General features: G+C 43.0%; 1 protein-coding gene across 1 annotated transcript in view; it reads right to left on the reverse strand.

Annotated features, from left to right (window-relative positions):
- Positions 1–13,582, reverse strand: part of LOC124594461 — a 143,923-nt gene extending 130,341 nt beyond the window's left edge. The window contains exon 1 of the mRNA XM_047132837.1: positions 13,520–13,582. The gene's annotated coding sequence lies outside the window, so the exon portion shown is untranslated. The remainder of the gene's footprint in view (positions 1–13,519) is intronic.
- Positions 13,583–14,422: the final 840 nt, after the last annotated feature.

Genomic DNA, 14,422 nt, shown 5'->3' on the forward strand with positions numbered 1-14,422 from the left:
AGTCTCACCCCACTGCTTGCGATAACGCTCACGAATGGACGATGTTAGTATTACGGAATAATATACTTTACGTCTATATTTGAACAATATATCACGATTAAAATAACTGTCAGTAGGTTATATATACTTATTCGAATATTAATCTCGCCTCCCGGGCGTTTTACTTTAAAAAAGGAAAAGATAGGTATTTCCATTATCAGAATATAATCAGATATACCGAAAAATATCGAATGAATGAAAGGCCACGACGAAGATCGAACACGGACCAACAATTCGTTAATCGAACACCTCGATCGCTCGACCATGCAATACTTTGACTTAAACAAGCGTCTCGTATATCGATTCACCGTTTGCAACGCAGTAGCCTACGACGCTGTCCACTATGACACAAAGGCACAGCTATATGACTATAAATTGCATCCCTCTTTCGGTCAAAATTCTGGCGGTGAAGATTCTTACTGTCGTCTGATAATCAAGCTAGCGTCTTGGCTGGGTGCCATTATGTGAACTCAACTTTGCGATTTGGTTGATTTGGGGAAAATGACCGAACAGCGATGTCATCGGGCCTATCGGATTAGGGAAGGATGGGGAAGGAAGTCGGCCGCGCCCTTTCAAATGAACCATCCCGGCATTTGCGTGAAGCGATTTAGGGAAATCACAGAAAACCTAAATCAAGATGGCCGGACGCGGGTTTGAATCGTAGTCCTACCGAGTGCGAGTCCAGTGTGTTAATCACCCCACCACCTTGCTCGGTTTGGCGACTTGGTTACGAAAGTAGGCTGCATTTGACATAATAATAGTAACTGACTAACTAAAAGTATTTATTAAAGGAATCGCCTCCCGCCGGAGGTTCGAATCCTCCCTCGGGCATGAGTGTGTGTGTTATTCTTAGTATAAGTTAGCTTAAGTTAGTTTAAGTAATGTGTAAGTCCAGGGACCGACGAGCTTGGTAGTTTGATCCCTTAGGAATTCGCACACATTTGAGCCATTTTAGTAAAGGAATTAACATCTGTAACTGTCATTATCGAAAATAATACAAGACTTAGCAACGTCGCGGCTTTCTTTCTCCACGGCAGGTAACAAGTGTTTGAAGCTATTGAATTCAGCAATTAAGACATTTGGTCAATGAACTTATTTCATCATTAAAAAGAAAATTCAGTTTACAGCTTTATCCTGCCAAATAGATCAGAAAACAAAGAAACCACATGAGCATAAATCTGAGCACGATGCGCTTTGATATCAGGAATATTTTCTCGGAACTACTGACTTTAAACGGGGTGATGCAGTTTCTGGGGCAAGAGTTTGAGCGTGAAGGATACAGATAAAATGCATTCATAATTTCTGGAGCAGCATTTTGGTCTAAAATTTCATTCTGCAGGGAGTGATTCTGATGGCCGCTACAGCTTTGATTATTTGAAGTTCATCGTTTCTACAGAGTGTTATTTGGCCTGTTGCAGCTCTTGCTCTTTGGAAAATATTTGGACTTTTGTCGTCAGCCTGACTAAGAACGCGAATTTCTCTCAAAGAGAGAAAATGATCAGGAACTTCGAGTGCTAGTCAGCGATGGCTGGTTTCTAAACTCGTGTCATTGACAGTGGTATTTCCAAGCGGTGTTCTCCAGCACCTATGTTAAGTATGGTGGTAGCAGTTCATGCGTTTGTGTGTGTCGGCCAAAGATATTGTGTACTTTGTTTCTCACCTAACTACAAAAAGACAGCCAAAAACTGCCAACAGAAAGCAAAATAAAATACATTCCTATTCTGTGCACATATGAGCTTGTTAGATCGGATGTTCCAGGTATCTGGAGAACAACACTAAGTACTTCAAAACTACAGCAAAAAGTGGTGACAGTTATTTTACATCATTTCAGATTCTTGTGAGAATCTTCTTTATTTCATTTATAATTTACTCATACATTTTTTTGTCATCAGAACTAACCTCATGGGTTGCAGCAGAAATCGATAAATTAGGTACTACTACAGACCCAGCTCAGCTTCGCGCGGGTAGCACTGAGTGTCTAGCATAGCATTTTTGTCGTATAACGGTAATAAACTGTCTACTCCGACATACTTCGTGAATCAGTCTACCTAATCTATTAGTGGAAACTGAATAAAAATCTCTACAATAGTTCCTAAGATTAGTCTTCGCATACGAACAGAGAAACGCGGCAGAGGACGTTAATTCACCGCATTTCAGCCAATTTGCACGAAATATTTATATATTATCTACAAAATCCTTCATAGGGAATCAGTCTTTATTTTTGAATACTTTATCAAACCCCCTACAGTAGATCCTGCATTTAACCTCCAGATACAGACAGAAAAACGGAGCAGGGGGCTTAATTTGTAATATGTATAGACTCATCCGAGTCATTCGCATTCTACTCTGATCAGTTGCTGATAGGTAACATGATAATGGAGAAATGTTTAAATGCAAGTATTTATTAATAAAAAGTATTACATTCTGAATAGCAACAACAAATGTTAGCCTCATTGTAAAGAAATCGGTATCATTATATACAATATGGTTAACTGTAAATCAAATAAGAAATAGGTATTTCTGACTAATTTTATTTTTAAACTGATTTATTTCACAAAATTTATTTGAAATCAGTGTTAGCAGTTATAATGTGATCATCGTTTAATTTTTGGTTGTATATGTCATTTGCACAAACGTTAATATCACTGAATGTGCGAACTCGTGAAAAAGCAAAGTATAACCATTCAGGGGAAAAGAAACAGGTTCTGGTAAATACGGTTTTGTCCTCTGAAGTGTCTGAACAACTGCTTTATTAATGGTCTTAGTGAGGGCTGCTTTTATTGCGAACTGTTTTATTATCATTTGGATAGGAATGGTGCATCAGAAGCTATGACGTTAATGCAGGGTATGAGCACAGTTTTTTCAGAATTTAGTAGTGATGATGTACTCATCTAAGCGAGTTATCACTAATCTTCCACCATTAATTAATCCCTGATTGGTGTTACGATTTCTAACTAACATAATTATAGCGTCTGTGCTAAAAGCAATTGATGAAGTGGTAAACCAGCCGGATTAAAAAAGTTCAAAAATTCTACTGCGTACAATTGAACGTTGTTTATTTCAGTTTTGACATAATGAGTACTGAGATAAACTTCTGCCTCTCCAGGTAACAAATTGGAAATGACATGTTTCATTAATTGTAGTGCAATCATTTTTGGACATGAATCGCCGTTGAGTCTTATTTTCTACGGAATGTTAGACTTCCTCAGTTATTGTCTTTCGTTCTTCGTTTACCTTTTCGTATGCCGTCTTGCCGTTCGTGTGTTCTTCTTGTACGTCGTAGGCTACTGTAGCGCGTTGTGCGACGGTCACAACAGGGGTCGGCACGTCGGACTGTTGGCAAGATTTGCCAAGATGTTTAAAAATATGTTGCAGTCCTAGCAGTGAGGGCGAGAGTGTAGGTTTCAGGTGGTGTGTACTGCCTCTGAACATCTTCTGGAAGTGCATCCTCAAATGTTGTCCACAGCTCAGATTTATTGGCAGGAGAGCAGAATATGCAGATGATGGCGAAAAGCCGTATCGGTTGGTGTCTGGCAGCCTCCATCAAGCATTCTTTTCATTCGGTGTCATTAACGACTAAACGTAATTCTTCCGCAGATTCGAGGAACGAGTTCCACAGTATTCTATCAACTGTGCGTAGATCGTCAAACGACTACAGTACTTTGGCGCGTAGAAGTAGTATTCGAAGGTAATATATTTCGATGTCGGCTGGCTTGACAGTGTAGACGCATTTTCTTGCAAATAATCCATTGTCCTTTTGACCACAATTTCATAGTGAAGGTACTTGCGGGCGGTAATATTATCATTGCACAATTTAAAAAATGCCATGAGCCTGGAGTCCTATGAAGGTTAGCAGCAACTTCGTATTCCGCCTAAAAGTACAGCTTGTGTTCTTCCTGTAAGTGGACAGGCAGTCTCTCGATCGTATGAGTTCGGTGGAGAAGTCGGCGTTCGTGTAGTCGCCATTTATCCCCTGATGGACTCACATAACGACAGCTCAAATAAATGTCCACCTTGTCAGCGATGAGTTATTGTTGACCTTCAGACTAAATGCGATAGTAAGGCCGCACGGTTATGCTTTATACACACGCATTTACACAAATATTTAACAAATTTGATTGAAGGACAATGCTCGAGATTGCTATGACAGCGGTATTTTCTACTGTGAAATCTCCAGTATGGTACAGTCTACCTCTTATCAGTGGTAAATAAACGAAATGTCATTGTAACGACGTCTATAAATAGTGTAGCCATGGCCATGTAAATCAGTTTCATGCTGAAAATCTTTTCATAAATTCTGGTATATCGTTGTTTTTTCATGCATGAACTGTTTGGACTGACAGTACCGCAGTTCACTCGAGCATTGGGGTGGCTGTAATTGAAACAAAGTAGTTTTTTGTAGCGGCAGGATCTTCTTATGAAATGTCAATAACCGACTTTCCCCTCCGAATGCGAAAATATTTTGTTGGCGCCCATCTACAGCGGTAGAAATGATCATCATAATAAAATAAATCAGAACTCGCCCGGAAAGATTTAAGTGTTTCGTGTTTCCCGAGGTTCGAGAGTGGAACGGAGAGAACAACCTTAAAGGTGGTTCGTTGAACTCACTGCGAGGCAGTTAATTGTGAATTGCAGAGTTATCATGTAGATGGAGTTGTAGTCCATAACTCTTGGTTGAAGAAAGTAAACAACTCCAGTCGCTGTTGTGGATAACAGTAAAATTAGATTGTCAACAGATACCACCTACATTGTTTTTATAAAAATGTTTCCAAAATGAAGTTTCTAAAGAAAATAATAACTTAAAACCATTTGTGTATTTTTCGTCATTAGTGGTGAACGAAGTCTTGAAAATGATGCCTCAATCTTTAATTTTGATTAAGTAATACTGGAGATGTGGCGTACCGACAAAAAACTCCGTCGAGAAATAATATATGTCAGTATGATTTGATGGTTTTTATCCAAACTGTTCAGTACGTATAATCTGTAAAATCGCGTGTCGTAAGAAAGGCAGACTTCTCTTGAATAGCGCCGGCCGAAGTGGCCGTGCGGTTAAAGGCGCTGCAGTCTGGAACCGCAGGACCGCTACGGTCGCAGGTTCGAATTCTGCCTCGGGCATGGATGTTTGTGATGTCCTTAGGTTAGTTAGGTTTAACTAGTTCTAAGTTCTAGGGGACTAATGACCTCAGCAGTTGAGTCCCATAGTGCTCAGAGCCATTTGAACCATTTTTTTCTCTTGAATAAAATTAGCGTTGTTTGCTCAGATACGATCAAACATTTTGTGAAATCGTTTGTCTAAAAGTAAGAAATAAAACAGTTACAAATCTTGTTGCTAGTGGCGCTGGTAGAATGGAGGAAGACGGATCTTCAACAAGAAAACATTTACTAAGAATAATTTATCGTCAGGAAGCATGGTCAAAAGTGAGGCTCACGCACTTTCCATTTACAGGTATATCATTTTGGTAAAGCTTACTTCGACCTTTCTAAGGAGCTCCTGTAACAGATTACAGGGTGACCAGAAAGCCACTTTACACTTGTAGTCACTTCATTGAAACTTTAGTAGCACAGTTATTTGTCTAAAATGTCACTATATCTGCACAGTATGATACTCCTCCATGTTCTCCTGCACATTCGCTTTAAGAGCTGAGTTCATTTTCATACGGAGTTGGTTTGTGCTCCTTTTATCGAGTCCTGCAACATACTTTCTATTCGACTTGCAGCGTGAACGCGTCACTGATGCACTAGCTTCAGCACATGGTTCTCTTGATGGACGACCATAGCGAGGACAGCCAAAACACTTCCCAAGAGGAAAGCTTTCTCCTGTCATCTGACAACTTGTTGGTTCCTTACCGAAACGTTCACAAAACCTGTTCATCATTTGTGCCATGTTTTCATTGTTTTTTGCGTTCATGGGCGCACTTGCCTCCCACTAAGCGTTCCTCCAAAGTGAAGTTGCTGGTGCCTGTCATTGTTCTTCATTAAACACGGAAAGGCGAATAATGAACTAGTCAACGCACATGCTGTCACGTGACAGTAATGTGAGCATCACTGTGGCCGTGACAGTCATCAGGCGGGGAGGTTAAGGTCTTAAATACCTTACCATCTCACTCCGTTAACACGCGTTCAGTAGAGGTGTAAAGGGACATTCTAGCCACACAGTACATTGTGGTGGTATTTAGCCACTGTTTGGTTCCTGTCACGAGCCTGCGTCTTCATTCGGTGAGCTGCTTGCTGGCGGTAACCACGACGTTCGGAGAGCCCACCGATGTCAACACGAGCGGGTGTCTTCGAGTACACCGCCTGCCTACTCCACTGCACATTCTACGGCTACTGCATGCCAATGGGCTGCTCGCGCTGCGAGACTATTGCTGACGTCACGTCGGACAGCCAATTCTCATTCAGCCTACCAGTAAACTCCCGATGCTTCCAGGAATCGAACTACCATGTAAAGAACAGCTTCAAACGTCTGATTACTTCACAAATGAGTTAAAGCGTTACGTATTTTACATTAAGAATGTCTTGCGTATGTACTCTTACGTGTTTAAAAAAAATGTCTTTTACATATGCCCACGGCAGGAGGAGAACTTTATGCTAACGAAATGACTCAAGAACCCTTAATTTTCTCAGACCTATGCACCAAGACAAATCAAACATTAAGCTTTGTCCAGCCTGTCGATATTCCGTTGGCTTTTTTAACTATTTTTGTTTCAGCCATCACTCCTAAGGCTGGCTTTGGGCAGCTGTCTTGCGCCATCCATCCTCTTCATTTCAGCATTTGTTTTCATCTGAGATATGTTGCAGCATGCTAAATGACGTCAAAACCCTACAATAGCGCAGTCTGCCTAAATTAGCGCGTAAACATCAAGCCGGAACCAGGGATTTTCCGGCTGCTTTCACCATATTTAGTACACTTTTTGTCTTTTTCAGACTGCGCCAATACATTTATTGTTGTCAAAAGCTCTCTGAATAGATTTTCAGAACTAAGTGGTTCTATTTACAAATACCTGAGTCGTAAAGCAATCTTACGGCAGTCTCTGTCAACTGCTCAAGGCACTCAATTTTCCGTGGAGGTACAAACTTCGGATGTAGAGGACACCGAACCAACCAGTGACACTATATGTATGTGAACCGGAAGTATTCAGAGGAAGGAAGGCTCTCATAACCATCTTGTTTTTTAAGAGGAAAAATCCTCCGTCCAGTACAGCCTGAGGTCACTGGAAAATGATGGGTCCTGGTGGAAGGTGGTCACTGGAAGGGGGAAAACAAACTGTAGTGTTGGACACAGTGAGGGCTTTCCGGAGGACGGCGAGCGTCTGACGGTGGCAACGAGGAAACAGCTCCCTCTGGAGAAAGAGCCTTTCATCTCCGAGCTGGTGAACTGTCCTCTCGATTCTTCATGATGTGATGATGACATAGTTCCATTTGAGAAACCACGATTACTTTAATCACTCAGTAGGTAAAAATGTGGCATCTAGGAAGCACACAGCAAAATAGATCCTATTCTACATCAACACTTATTCTGAATCTTTGAGCATCCAGAAATCTACGAGGGTTGGAACTTAAAATAGTGGTAACTATTTATTCGCAACCGATACAAAAGAGTTACATGTTTGCACCTGTCACTGTCCTTCAAAATAATCACCAGCGTTGTGTACAACCCGTTGCCAGACATGTGCAAGGCGTAGTATACCGTCAGCAGAGCCTGTTCTGTTGATGGTGCGAATGGAGCGGTCTAAAGTTATGATGATTCTCGTGTACGTTTGTGATGGTGCTATCAAAAAATGGTTCAAATGGCTCTGAGCACCAGGGAACTTAACTGCTGAGGTCATCAGTCCCCTAGAACTTAAAACTACTTAAACCTAACTAATCTAAGGACATCACACACATCCATGCCCACGGCAGGATTCGAACCTGCGACCGTAGTGGTCACGCGGTTCCAGACTGTAGCGCCTAGAACCGCTCGGCCACTCCGGCCGGCGATGGTGTTATCCTAACACATTACGTTCCTCCACGGCACACCGTCAATGCACAGTATTACTGTTCGTTTTTGGAGAATCATCCGCGACCAGCTTTGTGAAAGAAGCGGCGACACTTTCTGCGCAACCCACCCATCATTTTGCACGACAACGCGCGGGTGCATACAACGCAAGCTGTGGCTGTTCTGTTCGGTCGATGGGACTGGGAAGTACTGTACCATCCACCATACTCCCCGGACTGAAGTCCTTGTGACTTTGATTTGATTCCGAAGATGGAGGAACCACTTCGTGGCATTCGCTTCAGAACTGTTCCAGAGATTCGACAGGCAGTAGACCGCTCCATTCGCACCATCAACAGAACAGGCTCCGCTATCGGTATATTACGTCTTCTACATCGCTGGCAACGGGTTCTACACAACGCTGGTGACTACTTTGAAGGACAGTAACAGGTGCAAACATGTATCTCTTTTGTATCGGTTGTGAATAAATAGTTGTCACTATTTAAGTTCCAACCCTTGTATATTTTAATATCACCAGGATTTGGTATTATTTCACACGTTATATGTCAAGAAGCATAAAAATTGAATAGTTCACATTTTACCATGTATTAATCACGTCGTCTTGTTTTGAACAGTGGGGCGGAAGTTTCTAGCGACATCCCGATATCCCAGGATAAAATATACTCCGTCTTCTTACTGTGACGGCGGAGGTTCGAGTCCTCCCTCGGGCATGGGTGTTTGTGTTTGTCTTTAGGATAGTTTAGGTTAAGTAGTGTGTAAGCTTAGGGACTGATGACCTTAGCAGTTAAGTCCCATAAGATTTCACACACATTTGAACATTCTTGCTGTGTACTCGAGATTTCTTACAAATGTCATGAATAAATTATTTAAATGAGTCTTCAGTCATCAGTCATTGAGGATTTTTCATAATAAATCCACCCGGATCGCTTAATATCTTCAGAAACAGCCCAGGCATGCTGGAGATATACAGTAATATATTTTCATTTAATACCACATTTCGGCTACTGTTACCGCGATATCAAAACTTATATAACTGGTAACACAGAGTTGTAATTGCTGGATGGGTCAATACTCCACAGACAACGCTTTTGATGTTGTTCGAGGATGTTATCTGAATATTTTGGTATACGGGACGCATGACCTCCGATGGTTCATTACAGACTGAAAATCTAATTATGATTTATTCAGTTTGTTACCATAATTAAGTTTCTTTCCGTGAAAATTTACTCACAACAGTGAAAAAGCTTGTAATATTAATCACTAAAATATAAACACTAAAGACAGGGCGACTCAACAACAGTGAAAAAGCTTGTAATATCAATCACTAAAACGTAAACGCTAAAGACAGGGTGATTCAACAGCCCTCAGACGTTATACGCTCTCTTTGTCCCGGTGTGTTCAGTCTTATCTGTCAGTGTACAGCATTGTACATAACCAAATTAGAACTGAAACTTCCTGGCAGATTAAAACTGTGTACCGGACCGAGACTCGAACTAGGGACCTTTGCCTTTCGCAGGCTTTGGCAAAGCTATGTCTCCGCAATATCCTTTCTTCCAGACCTGCTAGTTCTGTAAGTTTCGCAGGAGAGCGTCTGTGAAGCTTGGAAGGTAGGAGACGAGGAACTGGTGGCATAACAACTCTGAGGACGCGGCCTGAGTCGTACATGGGTAGCTCAGTGGAATCAGGTGGAGAAGAGACTGAGAGATTGCACATGATTAAGACATCAAACAGTAATTATAGGATGTTTCACCCTTAATGAACGAGAAGATGACCAGGACATCCCGCCGTCTGGCTGTCTGGGTGCTGTGGGCACCTCCCCCCCCCCCCCTCCCCCGAGAAAAAAAAGAGAACAAAAATTGGACAAAAAAAAGAATTACAAATAAATACATAAGAACAAAATGAACAACAAATAAAATATAATAAAGTATTGTACCCTTTCCTTTATCCTTTACTTTTTTTAATAAAATGTTCAGAGGTATATTTAATTTTTGTTCGTGGGCGGAACCTGAGGTGCTGGCGCACGACCGTCCTAGTTAGCTTTAGGGTGAAAGTGGCGGTGGCACTAGCTTTCTTTTTGTTTTTAGGTTAGATAGGTTTTTGGGGTAGAATAGGTGATAGGGGCCAACGCCTGAAGTGGAGGAGGTAATTTTCTTTCTTTATTTATATGTATATAAAAAAATAAAGCGCAAAAAAAGGTACCGTCTTTATTAAAAAAAAGAAATTGGTAGAGAAAAAAAAGTGGTGGAGCACTTGCCCGCGAAAGGCGAAGGTCCCGATTTCGAGTCTCGGTCCGGCACGCAGTTTTAATCTGCCAGGAAGTTTAATATCAGCGCACACTCCACTGCAGAGTGAAAATTTCATTCTGAAAATTAGAACCGTTTTCTTACAGGTATTTTTCAGATTGTCGATCACTACGACAAGCAGATAGTACAATAATGCCTTATCGACTGTCTTACACCCTCCAGAACAGGAGTTCGGTGCACAAACCGAACAAATCGTAATGACATTTCCACTCTGTGACGAGCCACCCGAGACGACGGATCCATTGTATCAAAATACTCACAAAAAAAAAAATCCCTGCAGAACCCCCGAGCTCGGGATCACCCAAGAAGCTCTTATTCCAACAGACACTGTGTTTTACCGGTGGTAAGATTTGAACTGATGGCAGTAGCCGGAATGTCGTTATCAATGAAAACACAGAGCGTTTTAATATTGTAGCTAAAACTAAAGTGGTGAGTAGGGGCAATGAAGCAAGGAAATAATCCTAATAAACTTAATCAGGGAAACCAATATTTTTCCCAGTACGAAGTGTTTACTGCCGAGTGCACGGACATCTTGTAATAGAGTTACCGAGATCCAAACAGCAGTTATGCACTCGACGACAAGTGTTTCACACGGCCACCGTTCAGGTGAAGACAGATTTCAGAACGTCCCTTTCATCATCGGTGCCCGTACACGTTCAAAAATCCCAGGCGGATTGCGAATGCATTGACAACATTCCAAGAGTTCATTCACACTGTCAATGCGCCTGGAACACACAACGCTTTTAAAAATATCATAAAAACAATTCAACGGGTAAAAGTCTGCGAACCTGGACGACACCGGCAGTTGGCGAGACACGACCGATACACTTGTTCGTGTCACGTATTCCCGGACACCCGCATGAAAGTGCGCCTTTGCAACATCACACATGCACCACACAAGCATCCATTTTCGACAAAGAACATCATCCACCAGTGTTGTAACACTGGCACGACCGTGCTTGTGCAAACATCGTATCGGGGAAACCACTGGTTTTCGGACGTATGTTTACTAGGATTACCTGCTTGTTTCGTTGTCCTCCACTCACTCCTTTCGTTTGTATTTATAACAGTCAAACAGCCTGTACCGTCTGTTCACTTTCTAAAGAGCCACGCCGCGGCGGCTGTCGACAGTAGCTGTTTCTACATAACTCGAAAGACTGTGTATGTCTTCGAAACGATGTTCACTTGCTTCCGGTAGCTACCAATCTTAGTTCTGATATACTCACAGCAACATTGTTTCCAGCTTAATTTCACATTGTTGTGATTCGGTGTTTGCCATACAATTTATTACTTCGAAATGAGTGATTCTGATGCTGTTGCTTCATCGTTCCTGCTCGCGGAAAGAGAACAGTGATTGGCAGGCAAGTACAGGGATTTGAAATCCGTATTTGCAACTGCTAAGAAATGCACAGGCTACGACATCGCCAGATGTAAGCGGAATCAGAAAAAAATGCTACCGTTTTCGCTGTTTGAGTGTAACGGGACGTGGAAGGTAGAAATAATCATAAACGTAAGCTTCCGCGGCCATTGTCACATTCAATAAATTTTTCTAGGTTTGTGACCGCATTGTCAGTCACTTGCAACAGGGACCGAAACGTCGGTAGTTTACATATTGACAATGCGGTCACAATCACAGGAAAAATTTATCCAATGTAACAATATCCTTTATTGTATGATTATATGATAGCGGAACAAACGCTGGTAGCAGTTACTTCTGTAAAATATCTGGGAGTATGCGTGCGGAACGATTTGAAGTGGAATGAGCATATAAAACTAATTGTTGGTAAGGCGGGTACCAGGTTGAGATTCATTGGGAGAGTCCTTAGAAAATGTAGTCCATCAACAAAGGAGGTGGCTTACAAAACACTCGTTCGACCTATACTTGAGTATTGCTCATCAGTGTGGGATCCGTACCAGATCGGGTTGACAGAGGAGGTAGAGAAGATCCAAAGAGAGCGGCGCGTTTCGTCACAGGGTTATTTGGTAAGCGTGATAGCGTTACGGAGATGTTTAGCAAACTCAAGTGGCAGACTCTGCAAGAGACGCGCTCTGAATCGCGGTGTAGTTTGCTGTCCAGGTTTCGAGAGGGTGCGTTTCTGGATGAGGTATCGAATATATTGCTTCCCCTTACTTATACCTCCCGAGGAGATCACGAATGTAAAATTAGAGAGATTCGAGCGCGCACGGAGGTTTTCCGGCAGTCGTTCTTCCCGCGAACCATACGCGACTGGAACAGGAAAGGGAGGTAATGACAGTGGCACGTAAAGTGCCCTCCGCCACACACCGTTGGGTGGATTGCGGAATATAAATGTAGATGTAGAATACATGATTTCGTACTAGCAAATTGCTTTTAAGTACTTTTAATAACAAATTTCATCTGTGCAGTAAGTGCTACGAATTTTTTAGCAAAGAGTATCTTCAGCGAGCTTATAAAATTGAACCAAGTTCAACGGCATATTTTGTGAAAACACCATATGTTAAAATACATCTGCTGTTGTTTATGATACGACACACTGTCGCCTGTTACATTAAGTGAGCTAGGCAGCTTCAGTTTTAAAAAATGGAGCTTTCGACGACTTCTTCAGTAACCGTCAAGAGGAATTGGCAGCCGAGGCTCGTAATGAACGCCCTGAATAATGTCATGTATTTAACGATGTAGTAAATCCGTTGAATGGCGCGTGGCGAGGGCCTCCCGTCGGGTAGACCGCTCGCCTGGTGCACGTCTTTCGATTTGACGCCACTTCGGCGATTTGCGCGTCGATGGGGATGAAATGATGATGATTAGGACAACACAACACCGAGTCCCTGAGCGGACAAAATCTCCGACCCAGCCGGGAATCGAATCCTGGCCCTTAGGATTGACAGTCCGTTGCGGTGACCAGTCAGCTGCCGGGGGCGGACTAGTAAATCCGTTTCCGTATGTTAAAGGTGAATAAATAAAAAGAGAGGAACACCTAGTCAAGTGAAGAGGTAAATATTTTACTATTTACAGCCAGTTTATTTGTTTTTCTGACGTGTACGTTATGAACCGTATGTGGCTCCAGAAAGTGCAACAGGTGGAAGTGAAGCGGAAGGCAGACACTTGTTGCACGCTCAATGCCGATGGGAGGGCTGTAATGAGCAACGGGAGGTTTTGCAAACTGCTGGATCCGGCGGTGCTGAGAGGGCAGGCATTTTCACGCACCTGTGGAACGGCCGAGCTGTCGAGGGCTGTGCGGAGCGAGGCGGCGTGGCGGGGCAGTGCGTGGCCCACGAGCGACTGAAGCCGCCGAGGCCCGCTGCCGCCGCCGCCAGTGGCTGCCGTGACGTCACCGCGGGGGCGGGACTCTACAATTGTCGCAGCTCAGCGCCGCGTCGGGGGCTCGTCACCGCTTCAGTCGTGCGCCGCTGTACCTACCAGGAGTCACGCCGATTCCACCAACGTTGCTGTCTATTCCTTTCTAAAAACTAAGCCATAGCGCGTCTTACAACGAGAAGGTAAAAATTATCTGCACAGCATCTACATCTACATGACTACAATGTAATTCATACTTCAGTGCCTCGCAGAGGTTTCATAGAACGACTTGAACAGCACCTGCTCCGTCAAGGCCGGCTCTATGGTGGTGCTGGTGTTGGGGAGGTGGGAGGGGGGGGGGGAGGGGGGAGGCGGCGAAACGTGCCACTGCCCAGGGCAGTAGATTTCTGGGCGCGACAAAATCCTAAATTGTAACATGGTTCCAAAAGGACGAATTCAAAATGGTTCAAATGGCTCTGAGCACTATGGGACTTAACATCTGAGGTCATCAGTCCCCTAGACTTCCGGAGTGAAGCGCCTAGAACCGCTTGGCCACAGCGGCCAGCTAAAAGGACGAATTAAACAAGACAATGAAACTTTTCTCTAAATGAAGAAGTTGTAGATACAAATCATTCGTATACGCTTCTGACAAATTTGGAAATTTGTGGTAAGTTGCTATGGGACCAAACTGCGGAGGTCATCGGTCCCTATGCTTACACACTACTTAATCTAACTTAAATTAACTTACGCTAAGGACAATACACACACCGATGCCCGAGAGAGGACTTGAACATCCGATGGGGGAAGCCGCGC

Source organism: Schistocerca americana, chromosome 2 (genome assembly GCF_021461395.2).
Source record: "Schistocerca americana isolate TAMUIC-IGC-003095 chromosome 2, iqSchAmer2.1, whole genome shotgun sequence".
NCBI classification, from domain to species: Eukaryota; Metazoa; Arthropoda; class Insecta; order Orthoptera; family Acrididae; genus Schistocerca; species Schistocerca americana.